Source organism: Dreissena polymorpha, chromosome 1 (genome assembly GCF_020536995.1).
Source record: "Dreissena polymorpha isolate Duluth1 chromosome 1, UMN_Dpol_1.0, whole genome shotgun sequence".
Classification (NCBI taxonomy): domain Eukaryota; kingdom Metazoa; phylum Mollusca; class Bivalvia; order Myida; family Dreissenidae; genus Dreissena; species Dreissena polymorpha.
The window spans coordinates 195,226,662-195,243,856 of record NC_068355.1 but is presented as its reverse complement, the minus strand read 5'-3'; the positions used below and the strand labels follow the sequence as shown (position 1 = coordinate 195,243,856).

The 17,195-nt window shown below is 32.1% G+C and overlaps 1 long non-coding RNA gene across 1 annotated transcript in view; it reads right to left on the bottom strand.

The window, feature by feature from the left end:
• LOC127864464 (uncharacterized) overlaps positions 1–16,587 on the bottom strand; it is a 28,075-nt gene extending 11,488 nt beyond the window's left edge. Inside the window, exons 1-2 of the long non-coding RNA XR_008042047.1 lie at positions 16,465–16,587; positions 2,603–2,663 (exon numbers count right to left, since the gene is read on the bottom strand). This is a non-coding gene — a long non-coding RNA (uncharacterized LOC127864464). The remainder of the gene's footprint in view (positions 1–2,602; positions 2,664–16,464) is intronic.
• Between the last annotated feature and the right edge of the window lie 608 nt (positions 16,588–17,195).

The following is a 17,195-nucleotide window of genomic DNA, read 5'->3' as shown; positions in this document are numbered from 1 at the left end:
CACAAGGCGGGACTAGTTTTCATAACAATGGCATTATTGGAGCAATTTTTTCTTGAGGTATCAAAGAAGATTGTTTTTATACTATATAAGTATGTATAAATCATGAAACCACTCTGGCATGGCTAGTGTTGATACCGGCGATAAAATAGAAAAGGGAATTCATACAAGATGACACTCCAAATAAAGAAACCTTGACACGAATTGTTCAGAGAAGTCGATTTATTGTACATAGCAAGTGTTGTACACTGAGACTTAAGTTGAACAACGTAAGCATATATGCGTTCGACATGCCAAATACAAAATCTCTGGGCCTATAGCGTCCTAAATAAGTTTTCACCAAATAAGCATATTGAAAATAAAAAATTTCCCGTTCATGGCATACTGTGAACTCAGGAGCATGATTTGAACAAACCTGGATGAGGACTTCAATATAATATTATTGACTATATATTAACAGACTTGTGGTTTCTGATAAGATAATTTTGAAAGTTGTTTACTATATAACTATGTAGCTAACATGTACATGTGTCGTTATTATATGCAACTTGGTCATGTGTTTGTATACAGTTATAAAAAACAAAACAAAAACAAGTTGGCCACAACCCCTACAGTGCTCATATGAGACCCTTTTGCACTTAATTATTGTGCAGTAATGTTAGAAGGTGTAACAAGGACATTTCTGATGAATACAACTAGTATATGAAACAAACCTATTTAATTCATAGCACATTATTATGGCATACTTTTGATAATTGATAACATATCCAACATATATATGAATTAGATTATTGTATGGGAAATAAATCCGTTAGCCAATAGTGTTTGCATTTCCTGCAAAACGACTCTATGTACAGTGTGCAATAGGTCTCTTGTAAATTATTCATTGAACTAATAAGGAGATTTTAATTAAAGCTACCGACACAACATTCGTACTGGAGGAACGGTCAAATGAGTTTCATGTGAAACAGTTTTTCAAGTTTGAGTTTATATTTGTGCAATTTTCTTGAACAAAAATTACCATGTGAAACAATTGCACTTTTTAATCAGACTGTTTCAATACATTTAGAAAAAGGAGTTGTCGTATGTTTCAGAAGACATAAAAAGAATCATCCTCGTTATCATTAACATCATTATCATCATCATCGTAACCCATACAAGTCATAAAAATAAAATTTCAAAATGACACGATTAAAATATTTATTTCATGGTCGTAAATAAGGTAACTTCGACCTACGTTTAAACGTTGCGCTTTAGCCAAACTGCAAGGCTTAACTTAAACATATCGTGGCAGCCAAATTGTTCAACAGACCGGAATCAGTTTCAAAATTAATTTAAATATTATAAGGCCAACATTGTGAGAAAGTTTCATGAATATTACTTTATTTCAAGAGTGTTAACAAGGGAGTTTCATTTAAGCCATATACGTAAAACCGACCCGAACCCTGGCGGCCATGTTTTCTTACAAACTGTGACCATTTATTTTCAATATCGGCCATGGTGATTGAACAAAAATATGACTTATAAACTGTTCACGAGATTTCACTTCATCCATATATGAACATGTTTCCTGTCCGTTGGTAGCTATATTTTTGTCCAACGGTTTTGCAACAATGTCTAACTCGCCCGAGATATAATTAGGACAATTTTTCCGATCAGGAATAATGGAGATTGAACTAAACATGTTACTTATGACGTGTAAACAATGTTTTACAATATATGTATAACGATGTTTTTTAAGGACCGGAACCATTTCCGATATAAACCGGGATATCTTCATAACAATTTTAGTCAAAGTGTCATACATTGTGGTATTGTATCAAATGAGATAATGATTGTGTACACATTAAAATCTGTGATAAAACATAACTACAATATGTTTGTGTAGCACGGCCTGTTTGATAGACGATAACACCAATGTTTTAAAAGCTATGTTTATTGCCAAAACTTATCCGACGCTCAACCTCCATTGTCATTGCTCTGTATGTCATAAATTAGGTAAACTTCAATGAAATACGACAAGATAATTTTATTTTGAAAAACCTAAGAATGATCCAAAACGACGTGTGTAAATGAAACAAAATCACGTCCATTAAAGTTGCCTTAATTAGCTAGTAAACGATCGTTTAGAATATTTTGTCTAATAAAGTAAGAATGTGGATATCAAAGTAAACGCAATTCAGTTACTTAAACTGTAAAACGTCTAATGACAAACTAAATTAATATCATATAAAAAGTCACTAAATCATTTACTTAAAAAACTATAGACAATAATTTCAATTTATTATATGCATAATCAAACCTTTTTAAAATCCGTATAAGTCCGCTAAATAAGTGGTGTAATTGACGCATTATTCTAAATCAGGATTGCTCAGCGAAACATATAGCATTCCAATACATACGCATGTTTAAGTCTAACGGTCAATTTCCTCTTGAATGACACCCATAGTTGTTTACCTAAATACATATGTAAAGGTAGTTTGCATTCGGTTTTTATAACGTACTTGAACAAGTATACCGATTATAGGAGTGGCATGATTTCTAAAGAGCGTCGCCTTATTATCAGAGTAGAGGAGTATGGATCAAACAGGGACTTGCCACTTACATTGAATCCGAAATCAGCAGACACACACGAGTAAGATGATATGATTCAACGCCCAGAGGACCTAGAAAAAAGGAATAATATATAGCTACAGTATAATGCAATTGATTCAAGAAGAAAAAGAGGTGGACTGCGAAAGATGTTAAGAGGTCAAAGTTGTTTAATATATCTTCTGAGAGGCTGTTTCTTAAGTACAAGACGTGTAGACCAATCGGTAGAAAATGCACATGATAACAAAGGATTACAACCTGACACTGGCGATCCAAAATATTCAAACTCGTAAATGTCATAATTAAAGTTATATTATGTGACAATAGTATGAAAGACCCTACGCGAATAACATAGTTTTTTGATAGATTATTTGAATTCTCAAATGATTCTGAACTATATTTAAATGGGATGGATCTAATTGGTATCGGAATCATGGTCACAACAGTAAGCCGGGCGTTCTAAGAAAAGGCGAAATCTTAGACATATAAGAAAACACAACCAACGATAGTTACCCCCCCCCCCCCCCCCTGCTGTTTTTGAAGTCGTTAGAGCATAAAACTTACCCCTCTAAGAGAGCCTAAATTTGCGGAACAACAACCCAAAACCTACTGTATACCATTCACTGTGTGCTTTCTAGAGCGTTTAAATGGACTATAATTGTGGTATGTTTTTTTAAACACCAACATGTTCATTTATGCAACAGCAAGCGCATATTTAAACATAGAACTTGTCATTCCGTTCGTTTCGCTGAACATTTTAAGCAAAAACATACACAGTCACCTTCACCCACAATTGTAATACACAACAGACGTGAACGACGTTTTTATACGAAATGTTATATTGTATAAACCATGGGAATATTCGTTGATAAGCTTAATAGTGTCAAGCGTGCATGACGTTTAGCGATATACTGGGTACCAGGTTTGCAATGTCTTTCGCCTTTGTGAACGTCCGAAATTTAAATTCGGACTGTTTTATTTTGGTTTCTATGTGTTTCATTACAAGCGTTCGCAAATTAAACAGTAAGCGAAATCCAGTCTGCACCAGAGTAAGCGGCCTAGAATGACCTTATCGTTCTAGAAGTTCATAAACTAGCTGGGGCAATCAAAATTGAGCGTGCTTCCATGCTATTGAATTTAACAATCGAATGGGGTGAGCTTTCGAGTAAAAAAACAAGCCAAAATAGACACAAATCGAAGCTTTATTGACGGCGGTCCATTTATGCGAAGTATAATTATCTGTATAATTTGAATACATAAATAATGATGTCGTCTGTCTATGAAATATCGTTCGGTTGCAAAAGGCGTTTAAAAATAAACGTGACAATTTAATATTTTTTATACACCTTTCTGTCAATTATCGTACAAAAACCTTATCAAAAGTGAGAGCTGCGTAATTAAATTTAATTAATATGTGCCATGCACCGCGATTCAACTGTTCTCTATAGTTTATAGAGAAAACTAGGTTCGTGTGATTGTGTACTTAAATTTATCCCACGAGTGAAGAAAGGTTAACATGGCGAGCCTTGCCGAGCCTTGTAAGCCTTTCTGAGACGAGTGGGATAAATTTTAGAACACACTAACGCTTACATAGTATTCTATTTATAATACAAAATTAATTAAAACATGTTTTTTCTGTTCAACATACCTTTACGTCCCCAATTTGAGGAAATAATAAAACAAAATCGATAAAAAGCTGCAGTTTTACCGGGAAAGAATACGACTTTTGTCGCTTGACGTGTTAATAATGACGTCATGAGCACGCGCGCTTAATATTTGTAAAACATGTTTTATGCTGTTTGTGTTGCATTTTGTGTTAAAAATATATTACATCTTGGTATCAAATTTTTGTAATTTGATTCGATTTTACTGAAAATTAATAATTTATAGTTGATTCCGAGTAATATGACCTTCCTCCACACATGACTAGGTATGAGATAAACATAGGTGTGGGATAAACTCGATCTTTTCTGTATGGGTCCTACTATGTTCTATAAAATCATTTAGTTGTATGATAAAAGTATTTTCGAATTTGTTAAACACATGAAGAGTGGTTTGTATAGTCTACTATTCCGATTTCACTAACCTACATGTTGTGAAATGGTGGAGCTATCAGGTAATAAGGCGGGATAGACATACTATGTACCAAGCATTATATCTCGTCATTCATGCCACTCACTGAATATGTTGAATACACAGTTAAAACCGTAATTACTATAAGTTTTCTGACGCTTACAAATACACGCAACTAAAAATGTTCATATCTGAACATTAAAATACATAACAAGTTTTCGAACGCTTAAAATAATTAAAATCTGAACATTTCGATCTACCCCACATACATACATAGCGCATTGAAGTTGTATGATACTAGGATATTCCTGTGTAAAACGGCATTTGTTGAATAAATAGCGTGTGTTAGTAGACGCCATATCGTAAAGTATTAAATAATTCAAGTAATGTTTTCACTTAATTAGAACAAAAATCATATTGTTCATATTGTTTTACTTTGATTTATCATCATTATTCTGTAATTCTGAAGTATGATCTTGTAATTGACACTTTGAGAACACGAAATAGTATTATGGGCGCGTCCTTTGTGTACGTTGGAAGTGTGGTGAAAGTATTTACCTAATTCTTGACATATCAATCTCCCTGAACAGTTGATTTCATATATAATAACGACGTCATGCACGATATAGTCAACGTCTAGGTAAATCATTAAGTGGTATTATATAAAAGAAATCGTCTGAAATAGGGAGAACCGGATAATCGGAGCCTGATCAAGATTTTCAAAACCCCAATAAGAATAGTAAACAGACAATATATTATAAAATGATTTTGAACAAGTTTCTCTTTTTTAATTGATAATTGCATATAGTTAGTATGTTCACAATACTATGCATTGGGTATGCATGCATAATTAATTATAGCCATCATGTCAACAATCGTTCGTTATAATAAAACAAGCATATACATATCTAGTAGTAGAAGTATTAGTTGTAGCAGAAGTAGTGGTAGCACAAGTAGTAATAGTAGTAGTAGTAGGAATAGGAGTAGTAGTAGTAGTAGTAGCAGTAGTAGTAGTAGAAGTAGTAGTTGTAGTAGCAGTAGTGGTAGCACAAGTAGTAATAGTAGTAGTAGTAGGAATAGGAGTAGTAGTAGTAGTAGTAGCAGTAGTAGTAGTAGAAGTAGTAGTAGTATTAGTAGTAGTAGTAGTAGTCGTAGTAGTAGAAGCAGCAGCCGTAGTCGTAGTAGTAGTAGTAGTAGTAGTAGTAGAAGTAGTAGTAGTAGAAGTAGTAGTAGTAGAAGTAGTAGTAGTAGAAGTAGTAGTAGTAGTAGTAGTAGTAGTAGTAGTAGTAGTAGTAGTAGTAGTAGTAGTAGTAGTAGTAGTAGTAATAGTAGTAGTCGTAGTAGTAGTAGTAGTAGTAGTAGTAGTAGTAGTAGTAGTAGTAGTAGTAGTAGTAGTAGTAGTAGTAGTAGTAGTAGTAGTAGTAGTAGTAGTAGTAGTAGAAGTAGTAGTAGTAGTAGTAAGTAGTAGTAGTGTAGAAGTAGTAGTAGTAGTAGTAGTAGTAGTAGTAGTAGTAGTAGTAGTCGTAGTAGTAGTAACATGGTCTCCTTAAAGAGAATGCGTTTGCGCCTCTAGTGCAGATGTGTATTCAAAATGTTTATTGTTGTTCTTATATTATTCATTCGTAATAAGTGAAGGAAAAAATAATATATTATTTTCATTTTTTACAGTTTAATCTTACATTTACACTTTATTTAAAAAATAAAGACATATATCAGTTTAGAAATTAAAGAGAACATCGAAGGAACAGTTTAAAATAAATTCATCAAGTTTAGTTCAGCCTATTTTTATATTAACTTTACAATGATACTTGATTAAGAAACATTATAAAAATAACATTCTTTTTACGAAGGCATGTATGAACTGTTCAATACAAAAGTGTGCCACGGCACGTTTTCAAAGTTTCTCTACTAAATACCTCCTGAACTACTTCATGCAAATTGAGTTTCAATTTAAATGAAGTAGTTCAGATGATAGTCAGTATTGAAACAGTACATTTTCAAGGTTGGCGCTAAGGAAAAATAGGTTGTAGCCAACTTCGGCATTACGATGACAAACCACATCATAGGATTATGACCGCTATATATCAGTGTACCTGTCTCTTTATGTATGTGACATATATCAATAATTATGAAAAATGTATTGTTATCACTGAGCATTGTATTAAATTATCATAAAAAAAAAACATTTATAGGCATTAACGGGTAATTCCTCTAGGCCTTCCCCCGCCTCACCAATATTTTTGTATCAACGTACTTGTCAAAAAACGTAATCTGGTGCTCTTTTGCTTTTTTAAAATACATCTACTGCAATGTGTCAATCGTAATTTGATGTTCGTTTTTATAAGTTTCAATGGTTCTATACTTTTCCATTTTATGTATTAATAAAGATTTAAAATATTAATTATAAAATATTACATGTATTTATTTCCGCGTCGCGTCTATGCGTGGAAACAGACGGCAGTACAATTTCGTGCTCTTATTAAAACACGGGTTTTACATGGCGTACATGTATATTGAATTTTATTTTACTCCACAAATTCAGCTTGCACGAACGTCAATATCTTAGATGCAACATTTATCCGAATACTACGACACTATGTGTCGGCCACAATTTCGGCGATAGAGTACCGAATCTAATTATTCGAAATGATTAAGTATCGAAATAATTGAACAATATTTTGAAAACGAATTCTACTTAAACAAATGCTGACATGACATTGTTTTGACTCCGGTCGTGGCATTCTCACTGACAATGTCTGCGCATGTTTCAATTACATATATATAATTGCTGCAAGTTGTTTAAAAGTATTCTTTATAATGTGGAACGAGTTTTCAACAATATATTTAAGTATTTTATGTTTATATACCAATACCTTACTGAAAGGTTTGAACTTCAACGACGCAATCCCCACACGTGTTCATATGTGTGTTTAACTGTATAATTTCACTACTTCTGACCGTATATTATCTTACCTTAATGCAGGCGGGTGTTGATTACTTTCCTGTTTAGTGTTTTACATAAATATATCATTATATTTTGTTTAAATATTGATTCGCATTTTGTTCACTTGAGCAAATGCTACTATTTTGAGAAATTTGTCGAACGCTGTAAGATTAAATTAATTGTCGACTTCGAATTTGCTATTTGCGAATCAAGATAACGTTTATCATGCGATTCTCAAATGACATTTGTAACGAAATCGTATTTGTCGAGATAATATTTATGTACGTGTAAGGGGACAAATAGTCTTAAACGACTGAACTATAACATAAGTGTATTCATTGGTTTCCAAATACTAATTGGAAACAGACAAAAACAAGTTTATAATTAACGAAGAGAAACATTCCATAATTTCAATGTAACACATATCATATAAAAAGACGATATAATTGAGATAATAAGTAGCCAAAATATTGTCTACAATATACCATAACTTATGTAATCATTATTGCACACCATTAAAAAATAATATGCTTATATTCAAAATAAATTATATTATGTCCGTAACGCCATACGCGTAGATATATTGTATACTCTTTATAATTCATATACAAGCATTTGATTGATTGCTCGACTTTCAGTTAAATTAAAATATAAAAATAATCACAAATATAACCTGAACATGCAGATGAGTGATAGCTTACTGATATCATCATGCGCCAACCTTGTTGTACTTAAACTTTAGAAATACCTTGACCGTTATATTTTGCTTTATAAATAACCTTTATATAAAACGACTGCTCACTAAACAAAATTCAGCCGTTTGAACTGTGTTATTTAATTCAATGATTGGTCGGCTATGCTTGTCTTACCTATTTTAGATTTTGTTTGCGTTCACTCTTAAATTATTTAAGTGTCCAGACCGATATAAAGTTTAGCCACAGAAGCACAATGATAATCTGTGTGCCATGAAATGGTATGATTATCAATCGAAAGTGAACATACACACTATCATATTGCAAATTATTTAAGCGTGCGAACTAGCAAGTAATGAATATTAACTCAATAATTTCACTACCACTCACCGTATAATATCTATTATCTTAACTAAATACCTTAAATATTGATTCACATTTTGTTCACCCGAGCAAATGCTACTGTTTTTATCGATAATGTTTATTGTGCGATTCTCAAGTGATATTTGCAACGATATCGTATCGGTCGATATAAGATTAATGTACCGGTGAGGGGACACATCATCTTTAATGTAATGACTGAACTATGACATAATTGTTGCAATTGGTTTATTAATATTATTGACATACTAGCTGGAAAAAGACACACACTATTTTGTAATTAACGTTGAGAATCATTCCACATTTTGATTACACGCGCATCGTATATATTGACGAGATAATTAAGACCGTTTGTAGAAAATATATTGCACTCGATGTACCATAAACATGTGTTTTCAATATTGTTCACCATTTAAAAAGCATATGCTTTTATTCACAGGAAATTATGTCCATGTCCTTAACACCATATGCATAGCTATATTTCATGTTCTATGTTATTCTAAAGTGTTCATGAATTTGCTTGATTGAACTTTTTGTTAAATCGAAATGCTCTAAAATATAATCACAAAAATAACGCGAACCCATTGAATAGCTACGCAGACGGGTGAAAGCTAACTGATATCATCATGCGCCTACCTTGTGATACTTAAATTGTATTAATACCGTGGACGTTATATTTTCCATTGTAAATAACCTTAATATAAAACGACTATTCGATAAACAAAATGTATCCGTTTTAACTTTGTAATTTAATTTAATTATTAGTCGGTTATACGTTTCTTACCTATTTTAGATTTTGTTTGCGTTCCATTTTTATTTTGTTTAAAGTACCCACATTGATTTAAAGTATAGCCAAATAGGTACAATGATAAAATGTTCCCAATGAAAGGTAATTAGAATCAATCAAAAATGAACATACACTAAATTGCAATTTATTAAAACAATAGTAATAGCAGGTATTACATAGTAAACTATGTGCACAATGACACATGCACATTGGGTAAAATTATGCGCACACTTCTAGTGTCATGACATATCTCGTTTCTTTATGAATCGACACATTTAATCTTTAACCGCATTATTAGAAAATCGCAACAGAGCGTCTAGCCCTTTAGATAGATATAGTAAAGTTTTTTAATAGTGCAACAGAAAACACAAGTCGCTAACACACACACACAATAACGCACACACATAAAATAAACAAACACAAACAAATATATATTGGATCCACAGGTTTGGAGCTGTGCAAATAAAAGGCGTTATTAAATTGTTGTTGAGAAGACCCGCGCCTCAGTCCTGGCGCAGTGTCATTCATAAACCATTATGTGAACATTATAATTCACCTCATATAATCGCAGTTCAAATTAATTAGCAGAATCAGAGCTAATTGATTGAAATTTAATTTCCATATACGCTTACAAGGCATACGTTCTCATAGAGGTCGTATCCTCTCTTAAAGGCTAGAGATTCTCATACAAGAGGGATGTTCTTGGACAGGATAAGTCTCATACGGCGGAAGCAGGAAAGTTGTCATGCAGATGAGAGGTTTTCGGCAAGAAGAGATATTACCATTCAATAGGAAGGTTGTCAGACAGGAGGGAAGATTTGCAGCAATAGTAAGGTTCCCAGACAGAAGGAATCTTTCATGCAGGTGAGTGATTATCAGGCTTGAAAAATGTTCTCAAGCAGGATTACAATCTCTTCCGAATGTTTAGTTATTCGCAGCAAATGCGTTGACTACATGACAATTAAATGCTACACTCATATCCGAGATATACGCCCGGTCCTTATATATACGGTGGTATCACGTACATCTTAAATGTACTAATTACACTTATCTCTATTTAATACATTGATCTTGTAATACACTTTGTGAAAACATTCAGTTAAACGAGTTTCCTTTTTCAAATCATACTGTATGTAGTAATGTGTATATCGTTGTAAGATACGATGACTCGGCGATTTTAAAAATGATGTCTTACTGGCGATGTATATGTGATAATCGTAACGGAATTGTTCAGGTCAAGATAGGATATATATAAAGAAGTGAAAATATAGCTCCTGGAGCAGTGTAGCATTATTATCATTTACAATTTGTTGGTACTATATTTAAGGCAAATGACCACTTGCCTAAACAGTACAAAATAATACAATACAAAACAACATAAACACATAAAAGAATAAAGCTGGGGTCACCGCCTTGGAACGGTCAATGCAAAACACTGGGAGTTTAAACCGATTTAAGAGCGTTCAACCTCACTCTTGGCAATACTCATGAAACATATAGGTGTAAATAAAATGTAAACTCATAGCATTGCAACTCAAATTAATAGTACAAGGGAATTAAAACGCATTCAATTTAATTAAAATTTAATTACTCAATGGTAGGAAGGAGACCAACAACATTTTGGAGGAACGATGAAATGAAATTTCGGAAAAGTGTGAACTACAGCCCTTATTTTTACAAAACGATTTAAGAATAGAGCATCATATAGTTAATATTTCAGATCGGCATCGTTCAAATACAGAAAGAAGCAATATTGGGTGTCGAAGATCCATATTAGAAAGATTGGTTGTTTTTATGAATGCTAAAATAATAATAAAAAAGAAACGCCCGTCAGAGACAAAATATTAATAAAGTTTAACGATATAAACACGATGACCTATGCATAGAGCCAAATCAGTCAAAGTGGATCGGATGACGACATATAGAAGCGATAACATGATGACGTCACCAGTAACAAAATTCAATATATTTGAATGGGCAGTACCATAAAATAAAAATAATATTAGAGGGACATTACTGTAAAATCGAATATATAATAAAACAAATGCTAAGTGCATTGAATATTTTAGAATCAAACATATAAAATGGTCATTCTATAAGTAATTCCAAATTTAAAGAGAATAAAGATATAGTGATTCGAAAACCAACACGGATACATATTTAAGTACTTAAACATCATATCCTTTTGATAAAAATGAGTTAATAATATTGAAATGTGTAATATATACATTTGTTTTAAGATATATTTGATTTAAGATAATTAAATTTGCAAACACGCTTCAACACTTCTCCATACAATGATGGGTAGACAAATCCATAAGTTTAATGACATTTAAAAGAAATAATATATTTTGAAATTATATCACAACACTGAGAGTGAAAGTTACCGAATTGACATGGTAGGTTATGATACAAAAATCATTGATTTAGCAATTTCTTCGTTAATTTACGATTACGATCATAAAAATCTTTAAACCATTAAAATGCTCTGGCGTAACGTACCAACTGCGAAATGTAAATACCATATACTGGACCTTCAGGGATGTTACCATCTAGGAAAAGAACATTCACACATTCAAAGTTAAAGTCGTCCCGATTCTTTTATAAACTGGTCTGTGTCATATTAGTAATATTACTTAGATGTAAGTCTAAATATGCGGCATTTATATTGGATTGACACGATATATTTGAGACTAGTACTTTTGGATAGATTTTGTGAATATATTGTTCAAAATACGGGTTATCTAAATTTATTATCTAATCAATGTACCTACTAGTTAGGTAAAAGCGTTCAATCAAATGTAGTTGCTTAGTTTTCGATTAGTTGAATAATAATCGCCTTGATAATATTATAACACTAGATCAGCTATAAGTTGTGTACAATTAGTACTCATAGGAATACCGATAATTAATTAAATAGTTTACATTCAACAAACAAGTAAACAAGAAGAACAGTGAGTGCTGCACAAAAGTCAAGACAAGTTTGAATTTAGTATGTATCATATATCTGATACGTAAAATAAAGCTGCTTAGTGTTTCAAACAAGATAAGAATACTTCTATATTGCATTTTTTTTAATCAAACAAACGAGTTTGGATTTTTATTAAAGTGTGTATTTAGTGTAGAATAAAACATATATGCCTATTTGTGACACCTTATATTTTTCTATTCAATTTTATTAATAACTTCTCCGTAGTTTATTATTGGTCAAAATAAGTTTATATTACTATTTTCATAAATTTTATTACAATATTTAGCTAGACGATATCAAATAGCACGCAATGCGGATGTTAGATACACTGATAATTGCTTGGTGGTACAAGACGCTGAATTAACGATACAACGACTTTCTTATGGCGTTTTATGCCATTTAAGTATCCAGTAAAGTGATTGCAATTTCTCGTCAGTAATATATACTTTTGCATTTAGACATTGGCACTCGGCGATATTGTCAGAAATACTTTCATTAGGTTGCTTATTGTAATCACTATATAATGTAGTTTGTGAAATATCTTGTAAAATCGTTTGACCACAAAACACTCGTCATATTATTATAACATTATAAGCAGCTTTGTCTGCAGGAACTATGACCAAGCGGCTAATAATGTTATAATAATATAACGAGTGTTTTGTGGAAAAAAAAAAGACTTGGTTTGTTTAATTTAGGTAAATGTCGTAAGGCCAAAGGATTTTTATTATACAAATATATCTTATCCACGACCATAAATAATTCTTTGGTTTTCCATAATTGGCATTCATTGAGTGCAGTAATGTCTGCATTTTCCTTCCTGCAACACTTTGTACAATATTCCCATAAAGATGGTTCGATTTCCTGTATCACAATCGATTGAAATAAAAAGTCAACACTTAGGACCTCTGCATAGTAAATTGCTTACTTTTTTATTTTTAATAAAATTAAGATCGCCAGTAAAACATGACAAACTAGACTATATATATTTTTTGAAATGGGACCAGTCAAATGATGTCAAGTTTATAAGGCATTGATATATGTGACAATAGCATTATAATTAAACACGATACTTCTAATAGGTTTACTATATTTGTAGCAAATAAGTGGCTATTCAGTATCGCGGAAATAAGGGGTTTCAACCGACGCACATTTTTATCAAAGATTATTTTAGGAAGGTCATTTAAATCAAGACCTTTGTTACAAATCCCATTTAATATGATTTCTCGTTCTGTAATGTGAACTTTCAATGACAGTTTTAAGATAAAAGTCAGTTTAATATTCATTGATAAAATCACAGTCATTAAGTGGGGTCAGATTAAAGTAAAATAAGTTTACATTCTTTATCGCTATGCGTCTAAGAAATAACATAACGAGAGCAAAGTGCACGTAGTACTTAATGTTCACCCCCATGTTGTACTAGTGTGTATCAGTCATTTAAAGAAAGCAGTCGTCTAACTTTACATCTTATGTTACCATTTTCTTTTTGCCATGTGAACGTTTATTTCTTTAACGTTTACTGAAAAGAGAAAAGGAATTTATCAATTTGTTTTAAGAAATATGTTAAACATTAAATATATTATCATTTAATATAAGTGGGTAAGCTGATTGTAAACGTTTAATCCATTCAAATTCCGACACGCGCCTTGCTTTTAATTGGTACTGATTTCAAGTACTTTTATCAAAAATAAGTTGTTCAAAATGTTGAATATAAATAGTTGTTACGCAATGAGCAGTTTTTTTTTAAGTGGTGTTAAATTAAGTTGCAAAATGTATTATTATTTTTAGTTTAATATAGATGCTCTCTAAAACGTGTTTTAAGTGATCTTCCAGTCTGCGAAAAGTATTGCGGACAGCAACAGGGTACGTTTTAAATAACGACATACACTACATTCATAGAGTTTCATGAGATATCGGATTTAATGTGATAGCATTTTATTTTTATATTATCAATGATTCATACGAATTTATGTGTGCGTCCAATTAAATTCAGTTTAAATATACATTTATACAAGTGTTTTCATCACTTGAATTCCATAAAAAAATTATGGACACAAGTTTGTTCACAATCATAATATATTTAAGACAAACTAGATAGCTACGCAAATACATAATATATAATTTATAGCATCATGCGCATACCTTGTGATAATATATATGAATTGTCAGCTCGATAAACGGCTTTCAGCCGTTTGGACTTTGTAATTGTATTCACTAATTGAGCGCGCATCCTTTGCTGACCTATTCAATTGACGTGTGTTTATTCTATTCAAACATCCGTTTTATACACATTTGTAGAAGACCTATCAACAGTCAGCCAAATTAATGCACATAAACGCAGTATTAAAATGTGTATACTGCAAAGATGTGAGATTGAAACGAAAATAAGCATATGCTGTATCATATGAATTTATTCGATCAAGGACAAGTACAAGTACTTAATATCAGACTATCGAAGTGCACTATTGCAAATACAAATTGGATACAATTCGCAAAATAATACGCACACTTAATATTGCAATTCATGTGTTGACCAATATAACTCAGCTTAGATAGTGTCAGGTTAATCATATCGCCCAAGTTTAATAAGGATAAGAAGTATTGCCTAAAGCGTGGACACATTTTTTGTAATTTTTGATCTGACGACTTAGTTTAAGGATGCAATTGACTAACATTCAAACTAAGCTTAGATGTGCACAAGATAAACAATCTGACAAATTGTATCTCGATTGAGTAACAAATGTGGCCTATTAAAGTTTACCTCTTGATTTAGTTTTAAGACGCACCTGACACTAGATAAACATACTTACCACTAAATATTCTACACGTTTCATCAATGTTTTTTTATAAATGTACCCGCTAGAATGAAACAATGATTTTTTTTACAATTTGAACTCATACGCCTAGATTTTGGACACATATGAACCATATGACAGCTCTTCTTAGTTGCCAAGATTGTCAAGATAAATGTGGTTACACATTTTTAGCAAGACTAAATTCTAAATATGGCCCCTATATTAAAACTAAGTTTTTTTAATGCAAATATTGACTTGGAAAATTAATTTTTGGAACACATATTACCAAGTAAAAAAATCAGCCAATATATTTTCAAGATATACATTCGTACCAAATTAAAAATGTATTCGATTACAAAATATGGACTCTCATTCTATACCGAGCTAAAAGGTAACAACGCAAGACGCAGGTCGCCGGACACAATGTGATCACAAGACATCACCATGACCACTTCGTGGTCAGGTGAGCTAATACAATACAATATTACACCTGCATGTTTGCTTCAAGTTTTCTGCGGCCGCGTTTGTGTAGTGAACTCAATGCACGCTCTTATGACTAAATAGCAAACGTATGTACTTTTATTAACTATAATATTATAGTATAAGTTGTTGTATATCACGTAAAATGCGATGATATTGTTTTATTGGCATGGGCTTTTTCTTTAAACAAAAAACGTACTAAAACAATGCTGCATACACCATCGTATTATGTCATTTGTAAGCTATACAAACATCTATTTTGTGTTCTTTTTAAGAAATTAACCCCACAAAGTCAGCTTGCACGAACGTCAAGATCTTAGATGCAACGTTGATCATAATCCTTGGACACTATTTGTCGGACACAATTTCGGCAATACAAAGCTGCATCTCATGATTTGAAGTTATTTAGTTTCGAAATCATTGACCAATATTTTTGAAAGTAGATTAATTAATACAACTAATGACATGAACTTATTTTGATTCCGGTCATGGCATTTATAGCGGATTTTGCGAATGTCTGGATGACATATACACTTTACGCACTTTTTATAATAGAATTATTTAAAACGAAATTTTAAACAATATAATAAAATATTTAATGTTTATATACCATGACATGTACTGCAATAGTGTAGCCTTAACAATCCCAATTAAACAATGTGCTAATGGACGATGCCATCCCCACACGTGTTAAAACTTGTTAGCAACCAAATAAAGTCCATACCTCTAACATTATAACAAGAACATTATCTTACCTGAATACATCAATCTGTTCGATAAATGTCCACAGTTACCGCTAATCCAAGCTTATAAACTATGTTTGAATAATATCTCGAGTTTTACCTTCGCCACACGGTGCAGCGATGTGTCTAACGTTATCAATTGATATCACCACGCTCTATGCTTGTGATACTTGAACGTATTCAAGACCTTGACCGTTATCTGTTCCTTTATATAGAGAATAATAGGTTAGTGTTGATTATAGATCAGGTTTATCATGCGAGGCTTAGAAAACAAAAAGCACGAGCTTTGGCGAGTGCTTTTTCGTTTTCGTGCCGAGCATGATAAACCTGATCTATAATCAACACTAACCTATTATTCTATTTATCCCACTTTTTATTCAGTAAACTATTTTTATTTAAACAAAATAAGTTTTCATGAGTGTTTGTCGTACTTTGATAATGACTGTAGTGTAACCAAGGTCAGTGTATTACTCCGCGTTCCAAAAATAACCGCTGATCAAATAATCATTTTTTTAAATCAGAATATCGTTCTGTAACAAAGTGTCGAGCGTTATTTATTACAATTTTAATCATATTGAATTGCAAATCTTTAAGTTTTATGATATCAATATGGCATTAAGTTGTTATACACAAGGAACTACATTTGTTTACAACGTAGCCTAACACCACACACGATTCACTTTCGATATCAAACTATCGAGTCGATCACGAGGTGCACAATATTTCCTTCTTTGTTATAATAT